The sequence below is a fragment of the Pan paniscus genome, chromosome 11, assembly GCF_029289425.2.
Source record: "Pan paniscus chromosome 11, NHGRI_mPanPan1-v2.0_pri, whole genome shotgun sequence".
NCBI classification, from domain to species: Eukaryota; Metazoa; Chordata; class Mammalia; order Primates; family Hominidae; genus Pan; species Pan paniscus.
In genome coordinates this window covers 69,855,671-69,877,544 of record NC_073260.2, presented here as the reverse complement: position 1 = coordinate 69,877,544, position 21,874 = coordinate 69,855,671, and the positions used below count along the sequence as shown (strand labels likewise).

At 37.5% G+C, this 21,874-nt stretch overlaps 1 protein-coding gene and 1 long non-coding RNA gene across 27 annotated transcripts in view; one reads left to right on the top strand and one right to left on the bottom strand.

Moving 5' to 3' along the window:
• The window catches only part of TRPM3 (transient receptor potential cation channel subfamily M member 3), a 905,462-nt gene that overhangs the window by 757,008 nt on the left and 126,580 nt on the right, over window positions 1–21,874 (top strand). The window lies entirely within an intron of this gene.
• Window positions 998–20,932, bottom strand: LOC117981712 (uncharacterized). The gene is made up of 3 exons (XR_004673334.2): window positions 5,840–20,932; window positions 4,261–4,359; window positions 998–1,169 (listed from the first exon to the last, which is right to left on the bottom strand). It is a non-coding gene; the product is annotated as an uncharacterized LOC117981712 (long non-coding RNA).

Below are 21,874 nucleotides of genomic sequence, written 5' to 3'. Positions count from 1 at the left end.
GACATGGCACACTGGAGGGCGTGTCTTATGGAAAGCTGCTTCCACCCTGGCCCTATTTTAGCTAGTTCTCACTTTGGTCCAGTGTCCGAGCCCTGCCTCTGGAGTCAAGTCCCGCCTCCTACCTTACTTGCTTCCAGGTGTGAGATAGATCTCTTCTGGAATAAGGGTATTAATTTTGTTATGGCCAGCTGTGACACAGAAGGACAGGAGAAGTGGATGGGGGGTGGGATTAGTGTAATAGCTTTAGGCTTTATGACTGGCTTTGGGAAAATGGGGTTCTGGTCTCTATGACCTGCCTTGGGGAAGACGGTTTCCAGTTTCCATGGCTTGCCTTGGGGGAGAATGAAAGGTGAGAGACAGGAGGGCAGGTGAAGATCAAAGAGAAACTTCGCTTCTGAGTCTGCTTCTGGGACCTTCAGTTTAGCCTTAAGGCAAGTTTGGCCTATCAATCATTTTTCTGAGCCCCAACATCATTTCTATTTCTGGACCTCAGATACCTCAAGAGTGAGATTCTTTGAGAAGAATAACTCAAGAATTTAGGGAGGTCCGCTAACCCCTCTGTCCACCTGCTCCTCTCAGCTGGCCCTGCCTTAATCACAACAACCAGAGAAAACTTCCAAGAGAGGAGCCCAAAGTTAACTTAATAAACTCTTTGGTGTTTATCAATCTGCTCTCTCAGCAGCCCCATGTTGTCAGCATCCCTCATACATCAGCATAAACCTCTTCCTCCAGGCTCCAAAACCGCAGAAAATATCTATTCACAGCAAATGAAGTTATTGTAAGTGGTCTCTGGACCCTTTCTGTGAATAAAATTACCCCCACCATTCATCTATTCTCATAGGCCTTGGATTCAATATAAAGTCAGATCACATGACTGTATAGTTTCATTCGTACATGTGCACTGAAGAGTAATATGTGATGATCACTGTCCTCCATAAATGAGAAATTTGTGTTCTTTGGGTTTAATCTTCACTGGTAAATAAGTCCATCTGAGGCACAGGGACAAAGTAACCTTTATTGCTTGCTTTCTTTTCTGGAAAGCATTTCAAAAGAGCTAAAAGAGAGTGCCAAAACAATATGTTTCTCCTCATAAATGTCAAGGTCATCAAAAACAAGGGAAGCCTGAGAAATTGTCACAGCAGGAACAATGTGGTTTCTTGAATGGGTTCCTGGAGCAGAAAATAAAGGGTATTAAGTTAAAAACTAAGAAAATGTGAATAAAGTATGGGCTTTAGGCTTTTTTAAAAATGTTAAGAGATAAATAAGAATGATATCACATATTATTAATCTGAGCAGGAGACATATTGTAATCAAAAACCTCCACAATTCTTTCATGTCAAAAAGACAAAAAAGGAGATAGCGATCTTTGGAATTAATTTTAAAGGTCAAACACATATATATATTCAAAGGACTATGACAGGCAAAGGTAATATCTATACAAAGTATCTATAGAAATCACATAGCTATGAATAATAGCTGATCACTGTTGGTCTTAGAAATGACCAGAAATATCACTGGGGTATTTAAGCAAGAGATATATGAATGTGAAACTAAAAAAACTGTATGAAATCAAATTTTCATATGAACTCATACAATTATTTCAGAGATAATTATATAGTTCCTATCATTTTATTTTACGTGTTTCTGATCTTCAGACAAAATTAATGCTATCAATAATTAACCAACTACTTAATTACTTATAGATACATGGAGAATAACTTCTAATATATCCATTTGTAAATTTGTTCAAATTATAAAATAATTTAAAAATAACATGGGCCTGGCACAGTGTCTCACACCGTAATCCCAGCACTTTGGGAGGCCGAGTGGATCACCTGAGGTCAGGAGTTCAAGACCAGCCTGGCCAACATGGCCAAACCTCACCTCTACTAAAAATACAAAAATAAGTGGAGCATGGCAGTGCGTGACTGTAGTCCCAGCTACTTGGGAGGCTGAGGCAGGAGAATCACTTGAACCTGGGAGGTGGAGGTTGCACTGAGCCGAGATCATGCCATTGCACTCCAGATCGGGTGACAAGAGCTAAACTCTGTCTCAAAAAATAATAATAATAAAAATAAAAATGAAATGAAATTGAAATTGAAATGCAAAAAGAATAGCCAGTATGTTTTATATGACTTTAGAAAAGTTTTAGGAAAGCATACTGTTGATTAGACTACATAACACAAAATAATGAGAATCTCTATGTTCTGACCCATCTTCTATTACAATTGTACAATTGTATCTTTAGGGGAAAAAAGAAAACCTAAACTTAAAGGTAGATAAATTTTTTAAAAATTTCATATATATGCTGGGTGCAATGGCTCAGGCATGTAATCCCAGCACTTTGAGAGGCCAAGACAGGAGGACTGCTTGAGCCTGGGAGTTCAAGATTAGCCTGGGCAACATCGTGAGACCTTGTCTCTAAAAAAAAAAAAAAAAAAAAATAGCCTGAATAGTGGCATATGCATGTAGTCCCAGCTACTTGGGAGTTTGAGGTGAGATGATTGCTTGAGCCCAGGAGGTCAAGGCTGCAGTAAGCCATGATTGCACCATTGCACTCCAGGCTGGGCAACAGAGCAAGACCCTATCTCTCTCTCAAAAAAAATTATATATATAATGTTTTGAAATGACTTCTGAATGCATGTCTCCCAACTCTATTAACTAGAAAATGCAGAGTTACTATCACCAACCTTCACTAACATCAATAAGCAATTGTCCTTGCTGCCTAACTCATCTCATTTTAAAAAATAACTTAAATCCTAGTTAACTTAGTAAATCCTAGTTAACTAGTAACTTAGTAAAACCTAGTTAAATCCTAGTTAACTTAGTAAAACTTTGGCATATGTTTTGAAGTAGTTTATGTCCAATAATTCCATGCATCAGGTAGCTCTCATAAACAACTAACTTATCCCAGAGTGTTTACTGAGAAGTTACCTTGCTTAACCCCTCATGATTCATGAATGTATTTTATTGAATGTATTATGGCCTAACTTTGATAATAAAAAATATTTCTAATTATGTGTACAAGACTTGCTGCCCCTCTTTCCTGTGGGCAGACAGTTTAATATACCACATGGATGATTGCTTTCTTTTTAATGTTATTATTTTCTTAACCTTATACTGTTTATATATCCTTCATAAGGCCAATAAAAGAGACGTACTTGTTGACATTTTTATGAGATACAAAGTTACTATAACTCTTTTTTTTTTTTTTTTGAGATGGAGTTTTACTCTGGTCTCCCAGGTTGGAGTGCAATGGCACGATCTTGGCTCACTGCAACCTCCATCTCCCAGGTTCAAGTGATTCTCTTGCCTCAGCCTCCCGAGTAGCTGGAATTACAGGCGCCCACCACCATGCCCAGCTAATTTTTTTATTTTATTTTATTTTTTTTTTGTATTTTCAGTAGAGATGGGGTTTCACTATGTTGGCCAGGCTGGTCTTGAACTCCTGACATTGTGATCTATGTGCCTCGGCTTCCCAAAGTGCTGGGGTTACAGGCGTGAGCCACTGTGCCCATCCTATGGCTCTTAAATAGTGAACAAATGAAGGTAGATGAAATTTTGTGCAAAAGCAATCTACAAAGTCAAAATGTGAGACATTTTCCATCTATTTTAGACATAAAAGTGCCTAGGACATTACTAGGTGGATAGCAAAGTGTTTTAGTTAGGGACTAAACACACCAGGTAAGGTTTATAGTGTTGAGTCTTTCCAAAATTTTTTATTAAGCCATTCTCTGCTTTAGGCCACTTTTAGCTTCCTTGTGTCTTCTGACTTGCAGATCAAGCTTCCCCAAATGCACTTGTTTCTTGGTGGTCCATTTTACCCCTTTATTCAAATCATTAACTTTGATGTTATGAAGCAAATTGGTCATCAGAAGTTGGAGTCCAGGATGGAACCCCCAAAGCCAGTGTCTTCCATGTGCCTCTTATTACTACCTCATCCCAAAACCACCTGAAAGCCAAATATCCACTTTCCCCCTTGCTACTCCATGCATTTTACAGACTAGGAAATTGAAACCAAAGAGTCTGAAAGATACTCAAGATAGTTTGTCAAGTTAGTGGCAGAGCCAAAGCTTAAACCCATGTCTCTTCACTTCTACCCACTTTTGTTTACATTGCATACATTAGGCTTTGGAAGATACAAGATTCCCTGGCTTTACAAAGCCACAGGTGCACAGGTGTTTGCACCTGTGCCTCTGGGGGATCTCGACTAATTAACAGATCTGGATGTCTACTTCCTAAAATTCTCGGTGCACTTACCAGCTGCCCAGATGACCCTAGTTGCACACACAATGTTTTAGTGAGGGAGAGTAACATCAGCAAGATGGTGGAACAGAAGTCCTCCTGGCATCACTCCCCCTACAAAAGTACAACTAGTAATTATTCAGACACGAATACCACCCTGAATGCACCAGAACTTAAGGAAGAAATGGAAAAAAAAGAAAACCAATATTTTAGTGAAGAAACTAGGATGCCCACAGTTTTATCTAATATAATGGCAAGAATAAGGGTGATCTCATACTTGTTTTATTTTTAAATTGTTAGAGCATCAGTGGAATATTGCTGAAACTGGGAATTGTTTTAGTTACGAGTAACAGAAACACAATTTGAAGAAGCTCCAGCAAAAACAAATAAAACAGATTTGTAAGTTCACATGACCAAAGTCTAAAGATAAACTGAATTCAGGCAAAGTGGCATCCAGGGCCCAAATGATGTCATCAGAGTCTGTCCTGTATCTCTTGGACACTAATCTGTACATAGGTTAGACAGAGCGATCATGAGCAGTACCAGACTCATACCCAGCTAACTGAGAAAACCCCAATCAGAAGGAAACATCTTTCCTGATAACTGCAACAGAAAGGTCCCGGGAGTACTTGAATTTGCTCATCTTGGATCCATGCCCATCCCTGAATTCATCACTGTGGCAGGGGAATTGAGAGAATCCCTATGACTGTGGAATGAGAGATGGGGTTAGCTGTATTCATGTCAGGGTTTTTGGTTCCCAAAGAAAACAGAGGTTCTAAAACCAGGAGAGGGGGAAAGAAAGGATGCTGATAAGACTAAAAGCAACTAAAAGAAATACACATCTCTACAATTATATTAAAAGGAGTACTTTTGGGAGGCCGAGGCAGGCAGATCATTTGAGGTCAGGAGTTCAAGACCAGCCTGGCCAACATGGTGAAACCCTGTCTCTACTTAAAAAAAAAAAAAAAAAAAAAAATTAGCTGGACATGGTGGCACATGCCTGTAATCCCAGCTACTGGGGAGGCTGAGGCAGGAGAAATGCTTGAAGCGGGTAACGGAGGATGCAATGAGCTGAGATCATGCCACTGCACTCCAGCCTGGGCAACAGAGTGAGACTCTGTCTCAAAAATGAATAAATAAATAAAACTACTGAGGGGCAAAGTATGTCAAATTTGCCTCAAATGCAAGCACCTATAAATCTATGTTCCAGGAATACATTCTTCATTCAGCAGATAAAAACTGGAACTAGGTCAAGTGAATACTAATCAGGGTTCAGACATTCTCTCAAGTCATACTCATAAAGTTTACTTCAAGTAAACCTAAATATATCACTTATTACCTACGATTACTTACCATATAATGTTTATTATAATAATCACTGTTACCTTTTTAAATTTTAATGGTTTTGTACTTCATTATTTTTGACAAGAATTTGTGAAGAGATTACATTTTTAACACTTTTTTTCCAAGACCAAAGTCTATTCCTTATTTTAAAAATGATTCCATAAGGGTCAGGTTGCTCCAGGCTTTCCCCACTAGGCTCCTCTCAGCCCAGCTCCCACTCCTACCCACAGTCCCTGCATGTGGTACTTACCACAGTGAGCCAGTGAGATGATGGCCATATTCAAAGCATCCCTACTCCCTAACTGCAAATTGTTTGACCTCATTGAGCCACAGTCTCCCCATCTATAAGATAGAAATAATAATCATAATACACAGTTGTAACAATTTTAATTGATAATGCAAGCAAAGCACTTAACAAAACATCTGGGATATCTATTTAATAGATGATGGCCTGATTGATAATGATGACACCAAACTAGAAATAAGGACCACACCTGTTTTACTTACCACAGTGTACTCATATACACAGTGCCTGGCATAGAGTCGGAATTCAGTGTATATTTGTAACTTCTGAATGGATGATCAACAGGTTTTGGCTCAGATTAGATGTCCTTAAATCCTAATTCTTTACTGGCTGTAGCCAGTAAACCAAGTTATCTAACCTCTGTGTGCCTCAATTCCCTTCCATGTGAAAAGGGAAATCAATTAAACCTCTCCCATATGGTTTGATATAAGGGACACATGACATGGTTATTGCTAGCTCTTTAAGGGCGGACACTCTACTCTGCCTTCTTTATGGTAAATACTTAGCACATAATCGTTTTATACTCTTTCCCTTCTGAAACGGGTTTTAAAAATTCCTAGGGCATTAGGATATCCCCCATATTCAAAATCCATCAAAACTGTAAAATGCCAAATTTGAAAGGACTCATAAATTTGAAAAAAACAAAAACAGCAGAAAACCTCTAGCATACATGTGAGAATCCAGAACAGACCACTGAAAGGAATTTAATCTAGAAAGTGGTTAAGCACATGCTAAGCTACCTTAAAATAAAATTAATTTTCTTGCAGGTTTATTTTCATGGAAATCCAAACAGATCTCAGTCCAATAACAGACTAAAGTAGATAACAATTTTAGACATATTTGTTTGTCTCTAACAGGAGAATTCAATAAAAGAACTTAAGTCCCTTAATTCCTTTTATTTGTACAGTGCTTTATAATTCACAGAGCATGTTTATACAAGTTTTATCATTAATTTTGACAACCCTGCGGAATGGTTACCAGATAATTTACCTCCAAACTGGCACTTTCCTCGGCATGAAAGTTGGCAGTATTAATAATTATGCCAGAACACCTGGAATGAATCACAACGTCCAGGCAAACTGGTAGGTATGATCAAACCCCATCTTCCAACAGAAATTTCCAGAGAAATTTCACCTGTGACTTTCGCAGTATCATACTATCTCACACCCCACCACCACCACCACTCCTTCTCCCATTAGTCACCTCCCCTTAAGAGTTAAACAGGCTGGCACAGTGGCTCACATCTGTAATCTTAGCACTTTGGGAGGCCAAAGCAGGAAGATAGCTTGAGCCAAGCATTTTGAGACCAGCCTGGGAAACATAGTGATATGCCATGTCTACAAAAATTTTTTTAAATATCCAGGCATAGTGGTGCATACCTGTAGTCCCAGCTACTCAGGAGGCTGAAGTGAAAGGATCACTTGAGCCCAAGAGGTTGAGCCCACAGTGATCACACCACTGCATTCCAGCTTGGGCAACAAAGGGAGATGCTGTCTCAAAAAAAAAAAAAAAAAAGAAAGAAAGAAAGAAAAGAAAAGAAAAAGAAAAATGAAACCACCTCTTCTCTTTTCAGACAGAGTAGTTCATCCCTGTCCTCTGATATTTTGACCCCTGCCCTCAAGGTTCATCTATTCTAAGCAGGTTTGCAGGATATTTTTGCAAAGTTAGTCCTCTTCCTAAGCAGAGTTCCAATGGCATTTCACAGGAGAGAGTGGTTTCTTCAGCTTTCTTCAGCTTCTTTAATATACGTAGTAAGTGAGAGAATGGGGCCTGGACTCCCATCTCTCCTCAGAAGATGACAGCATGGTGTTCTTTGTTTCAGGGTCATAACCAGGAGAAAAGCTGTAACATGTAGACTTAAGTCCTTGCAAAGACCAAGAACACCAGGGTTCCCCAGTCTCAAGTCTTAGGACATTCCTAGAAGATTTTTCAGGATTATGACCATATCCATAATATTGTCTCACTGTGAAATCTGAAAGCTGAATAGAGTTATACGCATTTAGGGAACTGAGAGGTATCTGCTGATGTTTGAAGGAAGAACTGGAATCCAGGTCTTCAGACACCCAGGTCAATTATTTTTTCCCCTGCACCATGCAGCCAGTTCTGATGGCAGCTGTGGTCACCCCCAGCCCCTAGTTACACAGAAGCTGGGCATCCTTGTGCTCTGTGACTTTCTCGTGCCTCAGAACTGGCACAGAATCAGAGCTCATTGTGTTTAGTGATCTGCACAGTAAGCTAATTGCCATCCCAACGTTTCTGAGCTCCTCTTGGCTTGTGAGGAACTCATCACTGCCGACTTCCCAGCAGGGCTATGGAATCATACTTTTCTTTCTTGGCTTGCTTCAGGGCAATGAATCAGCTTCATTCATTAAATCAGTTGCTGCCTAGTCTGCATTACATAATCACAGAAATTGATAGCGGCACAATTCTGAAATAAGTAGCTTACATTAATAATAAAAGTATGTTCCTCCTGGCTAAGCATGAAAAAATAGATATAACAGTAAATCTAACATACAACAATAACAACTAATATAGAAGTTACTATGTTTCTAAATATTAACTACTTTAATCCTCACAAATACCACAATGGGGCAGGTACTAGCAGTATCATCCATCTAACAATTGAGGAAACTGAGGTATGGAGAGGCTAAGTATCTTGGCCAAGGTCACATGCTAGAAGTTCATGGAATCTATACGTGAACCCAGTTTGTCTGAGTCCAGAACACTTGCTCTGCATTCTGAGCATCGATGGCCATGATCGACTGTTAAGGACCACCCCCATGTTTGACATGTTTGGGACAGTCAATGATGACTAAACTTTTCTTGATGCATGAAATAATACAGACAAAGTACCAGATAAATATAGTCCACTAAACACAAGAATCTACTATCATTCTCTTCTGGACCCCTCCAAACAAGCATGACCAGTTTTATATTAAAAGGATTAGGGCAGAAACCATATTTCATGCTCACCACACTGGTTTCTCTTATTATACACTGGAAGACTAACTATCCCAGCCTCCTTTGCAGAGAAGTTGGGGCCATGTGAGTGTGCTTCAACCAATGGGATGTGATCAGAAGTGATGTGTGGCATTTCTAACATGGAAGATGAGAAGCAGATAAGAATGGAGAACAGCAGACCAGAAAACAAACCTGAATATTAAGCTGATATCCAACTGACTTACATTTTAAAATGCTCAAAAGGCCCAGAAATTGGGACATCCAGAAACAAAAGGGGAGAGTGAAGAGAGAGAAAATATAAAGGATTTATTGTATTTTTTAAGAAGCAGACAGAATGCCATATCCTTTCCTCTACTCTGCAAAGCACACTCCAATCAAAAGGTAAATATTTATTCTCTAGTGAGAGTAAAACAGATTTTCTGGTCTAGGGGAACCAGGTACAAAGTGAGACCTGGGCCACAACACTGGAAGAGGGCCATGCAAGGGGAAGGAGATGAAATCAATTAATGCATAGTAGATGCTGAGACCTCAGCCCTCTTCCCCAACTTGGTTCCCAGTGTGCTGGCAGCTTGGTCTTTATCCTCCAGGCAAAAGACGGGAAGGAGCCTTTTCTGTAAATTTTGATCTTCCCAAGAAATAAGACCTAAAGACACTCACACAAAAGATTTCCCAGATAAGAAGCCCAACCAGTTTATCTAACCATTAAGTTCACAGTTGATCATTTCCACTTATGTTCTCGGGGGCTTCCAGTCAGCACTCTTATGCCCACTCTTAAATATGAACAGTTAACCAAGGATTGCCAAACACATAGGAAAGACCTCTAACACAGAAGAGAGAGAGAGATAAACAGCGAGATGCAGTGTGGAGCAAACAGAGCTATGTAGGGAGAAGGAAATTCACCAATACTGTCTTTAATAGCCTCAGAGAAATCAAAGAAAATGTTTTAACCATTAAAAAAAGAACAACATCCTATAAAACACTCAATTGTTTTAAGAACTAGAAAGAGTTTTGGGGGATTAAAAATAGGATAGCATTAATACAAAATTAAGGGAATAATTAAAACATAAAATTGAAATACTCTTCCAGAAAGTAGAGACAGGAAGAATAAAAGAGAGAATGGTGGATAAAAAAACAATGCAATAATTCCAGAAAATGTCCCAGAACTCCAGAACATACATTTTCAGGTTGTAAGAAACTACTGAGTGAAAATAATCCTATACCAAGTCATACTATCATAATATAGAGGAACACAGGAGCAAGAGAACAGGGGAAAAGAGAGAAAGTGAGAGCTTCTAAAGAGAAAAAGTGGGCCACATGCAAAGAACTAGGAGCTAGAATGCTTTGGACTTCCAAACAACAATGCAGAAAGCTATTATACAACTTTGCAATGCCTTAAAAATTCTGAAGACATGTATTTTCAATCTAGGCCTATATCTAATCTACTGATCACTTGTGAAGGTAAAATAAAGATATTGGCAGGCATTAGGTGCCTGGAAAAACCACTTTCTGCAGATGTTTTTCTTCAGAAACTACTGGAGGATGTGCTCTACCAAAATGAAAGAGGAAACCAAAAAATAATAAACAAATACAGAACACAAAACACAAGAAATAGGAGCTTCCACACAAAACAGAGGAGTTGGAAATTCCCTGGATCGTGAAGAAGGGAGACCCAAGGTGATAGTTCTGCCCCCAGGAGCTTAGGAGGCAAAAGCAAGAGCTGGCAGACCTTGCTAAGGCTTCTGCCTGGAACTGCCGTCATGTCACCCTGCTGCATTCTATTGGCTACAGCCAGCCACCAGGCCAGCCCAGATTCTGCATGAGAGGAGATGTCACAACAGTATGAACACTGGGACCTACGGTTCCTTGGAAGCCATCTTCAAAGACCAACTACCAGAAAGAACCAGTCTAATCCTCTGGTTGCCTCTGTGGAAAGAGGAATGGGGCATTGAGGCTTGTAATTTTTATACCAAATCTTGTGGGAATAGATGACTCTCAACTCTGTGCATGTATAACTTTAGTAAAAATAAAGCATATATGGTCCCTGAATTTCCCAGAACTCAAAGAGACAGAATGAGTAAAAGAAAAAGGGAACAGAAGGTTGAAAATCATTAATTGCAATAATTCCAGAAAATACACCAGAACTTCAGGACATAGGTTTCCATAGACTCCTGCTCAAAAATAAAAATATGGGGAATGCAGATATTTTTATATATCCAGCTGTGCAAATGAATTCCTTTTTGTCATAAGTAAGCAGAATAGCCCAATTGAATGGTTTTTCTTTTACTCCCTCAGTTTTATATTAGTAACATATTTCTCAGCTTTGCATATTGTGTATAAAACAGACACACTCATGAAGTCTCTGTTAACACGTTCATGGGACACCTGCGAAGTACTGACTGACTTTATGGCAGAGGGCACAATAAAGAGAACGCGTCTATTTGGATAGGTTGACAAAATGAAGCAAATACCCTGGTGCTTTCCAATGTTATTCATCATAAGGCCATATAATTTCAGTGGTCCTTTCTGCTCGCACATGAGAATATAGTGGCAATATTTACTGCAGAAAATCCTGGCCAAGATCACCAAGGAGACAGGGTACATATTTAATTATCTGACTTTGTGAGGTTTCTATATAGCTTTGATTCATCAAAGTCTAATACCCTGGCTCTGAAAATGAAACTAAGAACAATTCTTCAGAGTGAGTGAGATCTTACACAGAAAATGCACACTCAATAGGTAAGAGGAAAAAACAAACAATGCTGAATTACCACCTCCTGCCATCCCTAGACCCGGGAAGAGGAAGAGTTCAGCTCCCACTCCAGGCAGGGTGCAATCCTCAGAAGAGAAGTGGCCTTTAGTTTCTGAGGCGCTGTCAGCCAGCCCTGACCTGTCAGGACAGGTGCTACAATTCCATCAGCAGCCTGTGTCAGGTGCCACTGGAGAATCCAGAGTGATGTCCTGTTAGACCAGGCAGCCCTGGGAGGGCGTGAGAGGTACGTTCCTAGGCCGGCGTGGTGGCTCATGCCTGTAATCCCAGCACTTTGGGAGGCTGAGGGGGGTGGATCACTTGAGTTCAGGAGTTCTAGACCAGCCTGGCCAACATGGTGAAACCCATGTCTACTAAAAATGCAAAGATTAGCCGGGGGTGGTGGTGTGCTCCTGTAATCCCAGCTACTTGGGAGACTGAGGCATGAGAATCACTTAAACCTGGGAGGCAAAGGCTGCAGTGAGCCAAGATCATGCCACTGCACTCCAGCCTAGGCAACAGAGTGAGACTCAGTCTCAAAAAAAAAAAAAAAAAAAAAAAAAACCACTCTCCTAATCGGGTGTGGTTGTGGCTCTCATGGAGAATCCCCCATGTCCATGGCCCAGGCTACCTGGGGATAAACACACAACAAATTCTTTCAAGTTAAGTTCCATCAAAGCAATCACATTCTTAAAATCTAAACAGAGCACCTGTATCTAGATTAAGACTCTTGCACTGCAATAAATTTACATCCTCTTGTTTATATCTTAGCCTTTACAAGCTTAAACTCACTTAGGGAGGTGTCTGAAAAGAAAGCCTCAGTAGAAGGTAGCATTTGGATGACTCCCTGATTTCTGCCAGAGAACAATTTCTAATACTGATCAGCAATTCTATGTGTACAAGCCCTGGGTAATTTAGGGCTATCTGTACTTAATTCTGAAAAATTAGGGATTTAGTAGAGCATCTTTTTATGAAAATTCAATGATACCTAAATATTCTCATTAACTATAGCAGAAATCAAACTAATAACCTGGCTGGTAACTCTTCTCCATCCAGGAGTGTCTGCATGGCAGTGGCATTATTTACCTGCTAAGTCTATTAACTTATTAATTTGGTAAATTTATTGTTGGAAATATGTAAAACACTAAAAATATTTGTACAGTGCCTTAATAACATAATATTATCTATTTAATCTTCAAAGTGATCCTTTGAAGAAGATATTATTGACATCATTTTATTCATGAAGAAACTAAGTCTTGGAGAGGTTAAGTAATTTTCTCCAGCTCCTACAAATAATGAATAAAATCAGTGCTCTTTCTCTTTCACCCAAAGAAGGTGTCATGGCCCACATTTTTACTTGCCACTCAACTGCTATCCAGTAAAGGGTAACCAGACAGAGATCAGAATTGCGTCAGACAGCTGCCATTTGGCTTAGATCTTATTCAGTTCTCCAAGAAGCCAGGGTGTATCCATCCTAGTACCAGAGATAAATTACCTAATCCCTGGCACACCTACTGTGTACAAAGCATTAACTTAAGTGCTACAAAGTCTTAAAGATGTGTAAAACAATCTTAAAATATGGTAGAAGTAGAGACCATAATATAAATTACAAATAAAATATGAAAAAGGCTCAAATGAAAGAGACTCCTGGATTCAGGGGAAATAGTGGCAATGAAAAGGAAAATAATAACAATATAATGTCAAAGATCTGATAAATTATTATAACCACTATAGTGAGGGTATGGTGAGACATTCATTCACTTGCTCATTCATAATTTTTGAACACTCAGTAGTTATTTTTTAATTTATTTTAATAGTTTTTGGAGTATGGGTGGTTTGGGTTGAACATGGATAAGTTCTTTAGTGTTGATTTCTGAGATTTTAATGCACCCGTCACCTGAGCAGTATACACTGTATCCAATATGTAGTCTTTTATCCCTCACCCCACTCCCAACCTTCCTCTCTGAATCCCCAACATACATTATATCATTCGTATGCCTTCACATCCTCATAGTTTAGTTCCCCTTATGAGTGAGAACATACAATATTCGGTTTTCCATTCCTGAGTTACTTCACTTAGAATAATAGCCTCCAGCTCCACCCAAGCTGCTGCAAAAGACAATATTTCATTCCTTTTTATGGCTGAGTAATATTCCGTGGTGTATATATACTGCATTTTCTTTACTCACTGATTAATTGATGGGCGCTTATGTTGCTTCCATATCTTTGCCATTGCGAATTGTGCTGTAATAAATATATGCATGTAGCTGTCTTTTTAATGTAATGACTTATTTTCCTTTCCTAGATACCCAGTAGCAGGATTGCTGGACTAAATGGTAGATCTACTTTTAGTTCTTTAAGGAATCCACATACTGTTTTCTGTAGTGGTTGTACTAATTTATATTCCCATCAGCAGTGTAAAAGTGTTTCCTTTTCAACACATTCACACCAACATCTATTGTTCTTTGACATTTTAATTATGGCCATTCTTGCAGGAGTAAGCTGGTGTCTCACTGTGGTTTTGATTTGCATTTCCATGAGAATTAGTGATGTTGAACAGTTTTTCATGTGTTTGTTGGCCATTTGTATATCTTCTTTTGAGAAGTGTCTATTCATGACCTTTGCCCACTTTTTCATGGGATTATTTGTTTTTTTCTTGCTGATTTGAGTTCCTTGTAGGTTCTGGATTCTAGACCTTTGTTGAATGCATAGTTTGTGAATATTTTCTCCCACTCTGTGGGTTGTCTGTTTACTCTGTAATTTCTTTTGCTATGAAGAAGCAATTTATTTTTGTTTTGTTGCATTTGCTTTTGGGTACTTAATTATGAATTCTTTGCCTAAGCCAATGTCCAGAAGAGTATTTTTGATGTTATCTTCTAGAATTTTTATGATTTCAGATCTTAGATTTAACTCTTTGATTCATCTTGAGTTGATTTTTGTATAAGGTGACAGATGGAGATCCAGTTTTATTCCTCTACATGTGGCTTGCCAGTTTTCCCAGCACCATTTATTGAATAGGGTGTCCTTTTCCCAATGTATGTTTTTGTATGCCTTGTCAAAGATCAGTTGGCTCTAAGTATTTGGCTTTATTTCTAGGTTCTCTATTTCTGTTCCATTGGTCTATGTGCCTATTTTTATACCAGTACCCCGCAGTTTTGGTAACTGTAACCTTGTAGTATAACTTGAAGTTGGGTAATGTGAAGCCTTTATATTTGTACTTTCAGCTTAGTATTTCTTTGGCTATGTGGGATCTTTTTTGCTTCCATATGAATTTAGGATTGTTTTTTCTAGTTCTGTGAAGAATTATGGTATTTTGATGGGAATTGCATTGAATCTGTAGATTGCTTTGAGCAGTACAGTCATTTTCACAATGTTGATTCTTCCCATCTGTGGCCATGGAACTTATTTCCATTTGTTTATTTCACTTATCTTTCTTTCAGCAGTGTTTTGTAGGGTTTTTTTGGTAGAGATCTTTCACCTCCTTAGTTAAGTATATTCCTAAGGTTTTCTTTTTATTGCAGCTGTTGTTCTTGATTTGATTCTCAGCTTGGTCGTTTTTGGTGTATTCCAGTGTTACTGATTTTTGTACATTGATTTTGTATCCTGAGACTTTACTGAATTTGTTTATTGGATCTAGGAGCTTTTTGGATGAGTCTTTAGGGTTTTCTAGCTATACAATCATATAATCTGTGAACAGCGATGGTTTGACATCCTTTTTTCTGATTTGGATTCCTTTCATTTCTTTCTCTTGTCTGATTGCTCTGGTTAGGACTTCCAGTACTAAGTTGAATAGAAGTGGTGAAAGTCAGCATCCTTGTCTTGTTCCTGTTCTCAGGGAGAATGCTTTCAACTTTTCCCAGTTTAGTGTGACATTGGCTGTGGGTTTGTCAGATATGGCTTTTATTACTTTAAAGTAAGTCCCTTCTATGCCTGTTTTGTTGAGGGTTTTTTTCAAAAAGTCATGCTAGATTTTATCAAATTATTTTTCTGCATCTATTGAGATGATCATATGGTTTTTGTTTTTAATTCTGTTTATGTAATGTATCACACTTATTGACTTGCATATGTTAAACCATTCCTGCATTCCTGGTATGAAACCACTTGATCATGATGCATTATCTTTGTGATATGCTGTTGGATTTAGTTCACTAGTATTTTGTTGAGGATTTTTGCATCTGTGTTCATCAGGAATATTGGTCTGTAGTTTTCTTTTTTTGACATGTCCTTTGCTGGTCTTGGTATTAGGGTGATGCTGGCCTCATCGAATGATGTAGGGAAGATTCCCTCTTTCTCTATCATTTGGAATAGTTTCAGTAGGATTGGTACCAATTCTTCTTTGAATGTCTGGTGGAATTCAGCTGTAAATCCATCTAGTCCTGGACTTTTTTTGTTGGCATTTTTTAATACTTATTCAATCTTGCTGCTTGTTATTTGTCTTTTCAGGGTTTCTATTTCTTCCTGAATTAATCTAGGAGGGTTGTATATTTTCAGGAATGTATTCACTTCTTATAGATTTTCTAGTTTGTGTGTGTAAAGATGTTCATAGTAGCCTTCATGAACCCCAAATATCTGAGACAGGTCTCAGTTAATTTAGAAAGTTTATCTTGCCAAAGTTGAGGTTGTGTGCCCATGACACAGTCTTAGCAAGTTCTGAGGACTTATGGTCAGAGCACAGTTTGGTTTTATACATTTTAGGGAGACATGAAACATCAGTCAACATATGTAGGATGAAAATTGGTTTGGTCCAGGAAGTCAGGACAACTTGAAGCAGAGGCAGGACAACTCGAAGCAGAGAGGGGGCTTCTAGGTCATAGGTAGATAAGAGAAAAATGGTTGCATTCTTTTGAGTTTCTGATTAGCCTCTCCAAAGGAGGTAATCAGATATGCATTTATCTCAGTAAGCAGAGGGGTGACTTTGAATAGAATGGGAGGCAAGTTGGTCCTAAACAGTTCCCAGTTTGACTTTTCCCTTTAGCTCAGTGATTTGGAGGCCCCAAGATTTATTTTCCTTTGACATACTCCCCCTTTTCTTTTTTAAAATCTTTTGGAGCAAGCATTTTAGAAGAAAATGAGTCTCTGATCTCAGGTTTCATCTGATCTGTCATGGCTATAATGGTTTATTCCTAGACAGGTAGGTCCCAAGTTGTTAGGAAAGCTCATTTTTAGCAGGTTGTTAAGTCTCATGTCCTATGAAGAGAAAATAGGGGGAGAAGGGAGAAAAACAACAACAGACAAAAGAACAATCTTGGAAAATCAATATAGGCCACATTACTGTGAAGTCGATCCATCAGTAGGCAGGTATGAAAGTGGCTTATGTATGTAAATAGGTTACCATTATTTTCTTCTGAAGTTTAAGTTGTCTAGCTTCAGTTCACAGGGCTTTATGAAAGCACAGCTTAGTTTTTGTGACTCCAAATTAAGAAAAATGAGGAAAAAAAGGAAAAAATATTAACATTATTTTGAAGACTTGTAGCCAAGAAAAATTAGAATTCAGTCCAAATTGTAGAAAATAATAAAAATTGAAAAACATTAGACAAGACTAGAATCTAACAACGGGTATACTATAGTTTTTGAAACATAATTTTTCTCTCTTCAGTTTCCTATTTTTACTAAAGACAAATCATGGTAGGACAGATTTGCTTTATTATACTTGGCCCAGTTATTTGTATACAGTGCTGCAAGAATAATTATTTTTTACATAGGCTTTTATATTGGCTTTAATGGAACTTTGTTCCATAGAAGGAATCTCAGATAAGACTTTGTAAAAACCCAACCCAGCCATGGATTTGTACCATCAAATACCTATGAGTTGGGTCAATTCCTCTCCTCTTGAGGTCCCAACATAAAACTTGGGGCTCCTGGGCCTGTCAGAAAGTGAGATTCTTTACTTACCACAGGTCAGGAACCCTGTACAAGGACTGTGTAAACAAGGTATGAGGCCAGTTTTGCCAAAGGGCTTTTATTGGCTCCATAAGTCAAGTTCAGTTCCTTAAAGGAAAGCACACCATTCCAGTCAAAGTCTTGGTAAAATAACCAGGTTCTCCAGTTGTGTCCTATTACAAAGGAAAACAGCTTCTTATTAGACTTATTCAAATACCTGTATTGCCATAAGTTAAGAATACTCACAAATAGTTTCCAAATTCTGGAGAAATCAGGTAGAGAGAAAAAAATATGCTCCAAATTTTGTTCATAGGAGTATACTAACTTCTTAAAAGCTGTCAATAACTCAAAAGAAAAGTTTTCTTGACTCTGACAAAAAAACAAATGATCAGCAACATTTTAAACCAAAAGTCAAAAAGATTACTTCAATCTTCTGTTAGTTCAGTCCATGCTGTTAATTCCTGTTCTGCTTGATATTCGTGAACATTTCAGCTCTCCATGAGTCCTGAAAGTTTTTTCCCTATTCTGATGTCACAATCTCCAAAGTTATCAGAAACCTGTGTTCAGAAGCACCTGTTAGAGTTTTATAGCTGATTATAAAACCACTTTCTAAAGAGGACCAAAACAAGACAACAATTGTCCATGGATGACAAAAAGTTTTAGGGCAGCCATAGTCAAAGACACAATTGACAAGGAAATTTGTTACCTCTGTAGTATACAAAAATTTAACATAACGATTATAATTATTACTAATAACATACACTAAGTCATATCATAATTATAGAAGTTTCTCATAATTTTGAAACACATACCAATAACATATTTATACAATCACAGCCCAAAGGAAACCAAACACCATTTCATATTTGACAATGCTTCCTGTATACTTTTTATACCAAATAAGCCAAATTATGTCATTTTTGGACTTTAGGGAACCTAATATCTTAGAGGATTAATTAGGTCAGAAAAATACATAATTTGTAATTTGATTTTGGAAAGTTTGTCAAATATCAAAGGTTTAAAACACTTGATATCACAGGTCATTGTAAAATAAGTCACTCATTTGACCAAAGTGATAACTCAAGGATTTCAAAAAAGAACAGGTTATAACCTTCATTCTTTGGGACAGGAGACTTAATTTTCCAAACAATAAGCCCTAATAAAACAGCATGAAGCTAATTAAATTTGTTTTTCAAAATTTTATAAACAATCTATAAAATTGCAATCTTAACCATAAGATATAACTTCCATAAGCCTTTTATAACCTTTATTAGGGAGTCAGTTAATGCTTCAAGAAAACCTTGTTAATCTGATACAGGGGCCCATAGGCTGGTCTTGCATCAGTGTGCCTTTGACATTAATGATTAATTTATAGAAACTGAATTTATTTTCTCTCTCAAAATTGGCCCTTACAATCACACACTCACCTCTTCTGCAATAGTCCCTGGGCCTTGAGGATTGAATAGCTTTAATTTCTGGCCCTGTGTCTCCAGAATGCAGTTTACTTTGATTGGCATCTTCTACCGGACCCGAAGATGTGAGATTAATTGCTGTCAGTGTTTAAGATTTAGCAGGAATTGCTGTCCTTTTTAGACTCAGGAGTAAAAGCCCTGTAACTCAATGTCAAAGCACTTTAAAAGCACATACAGAAAGATACACAGGTGTAATAATCTTAATTTAAAAAAAAAATTTTTAATCTCAGATTTTTTCCTGTGCAAACTAAACTTAATAATAATGGCATAGGAATTGTTTCAATAAACCATAAAATCTGTTAGGCCAGTTAGGCCAGTTACCAAAAGGCAAAAGAAAAGACCTTCTACAGTGTACCAAATATTATATTGGAAGAAAACATTTCCTTTAGACCTTTAAGAAAACACTGTTAGCATCAGGCCACAACAAACAGAACTCAAGGAAAAACAACTTATATGAGCTGAAAATGAGTTGTTAGTATTTCGTGGCCTTTAAAAGGGGAGAAAAAAGCAAAAATAGTGAGATGCAATAAAAGTTGAACTTTTGGTTAAAAAAAAAATCTTACAATTTAAGAGTAAATACATTCCTTAAGAAAATTTCATTGTTCTAACCAATTATTTAGTGGTGTACAAGCTTTTTTTTTTTTTTTTTTTACCTCAAGCCCAATGTGTAGAAAGACCATTATAATTTCCCTTTAATTACAAACTACTTAATCATATAAAAGTTTTTTGGGTTTTTTATGTATATAAATCCTCTTATTGTGACTTACACAGATTGTTCATGATATTCTTGGACTTCCTGGTTTGTCCTGAACGTCCCTCTTTCTTAAACAACCAGTCATTTTATTCTAGGACTACATTTACCATGTAAGATTCTTTCTCATATAAAATATTTCTTTTTAAGATTTCTTACCAAAAAAAAACACTTTTTTTTATAACTTTCTTTACATCTCTGTTATTTCCTGGTTCATTTTACCTTGTTTTATACATAACCTTTAAATAAGCTTTGAATGAGACAAAAATTGTTCACCTTTTTAGAAAGGACACACATTTTTTTAGAAAGAATGTTTTCCTACAATTTATTTTCATTGGAAAATACCCAAATAATGAAATATCTATTATTTAATTTAATACAACTTTAGATTCTAAATTACAATGAGTTTGTCTACAAGTGCTTATCCCATTACATTTGCCTAATTATTTTATTTTGTTTACCTAGATTATTTATGAAAATTTCAATAGTCATCATTTACAGTTATGGACTGCCACTGCAAAATTATAACTGAGACAGTGAAAAAGATCTGATCTAACTGACTCCATCTGGCTTCTAACCTCCAAGCTGTTCTCATTCATTCCTGGGCATAGGCCAAACTATTAACAACTTTGGAAGGAAGTTATAGTTTAGCTTTGAAACAAAGATGGTAACAGTCTTTTCCCAAAACAAATCTTACTGCCTGTGGACTAGACCGCCTAAAGCCACAAGATTAGAAGTTATGGTAATCTTACTAAATTCAAGATGTAGTTGTTTTCATTAAACCAATATGAGTATCTTATTTATTAAACATTACATAAACAAAGATCATTCTGTCTTGGGCTGGGTTTATAGTTTTTTAACCCCTATGCCAAATGTTGACACCTTATAGTACTTGGCAGGAATTAGTATAAAATTGCTTGATTAATAAATGCAAACAAAAATGTATGCTGTCAATTCTTAAGACATTTCTAATATTACCTTACCAATAATTTTAAAGCTAGGTTATTTATTAAACAGTTTGCTTAAGTTACGTAAACTTGACAAAGCATTTAACTAGACTTTACTTTTTCTGATAAGGTATTTGATTCAAGCACTTTTATTTTCTTAAGCCAATTAATTAGAGCTCTTTTATATGTTTTCAGTAGTGAAACATTGTGTACGCAACATATAAATACATAGAGGTATTAGGCATGCCAATAGAAATATATCTTATAGATTCAAAAAGAGCTTTTCTTCCTACCTTAGACTTTCAAATTCTTGATAACCTTTTAAATTATTATAACTCTTTCAGTAACCTAAGAGTTATCAGCTACATAGCTTTAAATTTGCATACTGAAGGAAACAACTCAGGTGAAAATCAAATAGCAAAATTTACGTCATAAGGTACAAAGAGAAAAAGTCTGGTGTGCTAGAAGGAAATTAAAACAGATTTAATTGCCAATTAAACATAAAATTGTAGAAACCATAAAGGCCTTTTAAATATATACACACACACATATAAACACGCACACAAAGATGCTATAGCTTTTACTTTAGAACTTAGCCATGAGATAAATACAAATTCACTGGCTTGCAAACAAAAAACCTGTTGGAGCCAAACAGTGGTTTTTACCTTAATAGAAAAATAATAGCAGATTTAAAGCAGGCTGAAAAGAAAATAGAGAAAAAAGAGAACTTAGGAACTCCATAGTTTGCAGGTCAACCTTAGGGCTCTTTTTCCTTAATGTGAATATGCACAAAGACCATATTATTTTCATTTTCTTTTTCTTTTTTTTTTTTTGAGACGGAGTCTCACTCTTTCGCCCAGGCTGGAGTTTAGGGGCACGATCTCAGCTCACTGCAACCTCTGTCTCCCGGGTTCAAGTGATTCTCCTGCCCCAGCCTCCTGAGTACCAGGGATTACAGGCACGAGCTACCACACCTGGCTAATTTTTGTATTTTTAGCAGAGACGGGGTTTTACCATGTTGGTCAGGCTGGTCTCGAACTCCTGACCTTGTGATCTGCCCAACCTGGGCTCCCAAAGTGCTGGGATTACAAGCATGAGCCACCACACTGGCCATTACTTCCATTTGACATAAACTCTGGCAGGTAGAAGTGCCGTAAAACCTACAGAGTGCTTCACGCCTGTAATCCCAGCATTTTGGGAGGCCAAGGTGGGTGGATCACAAGG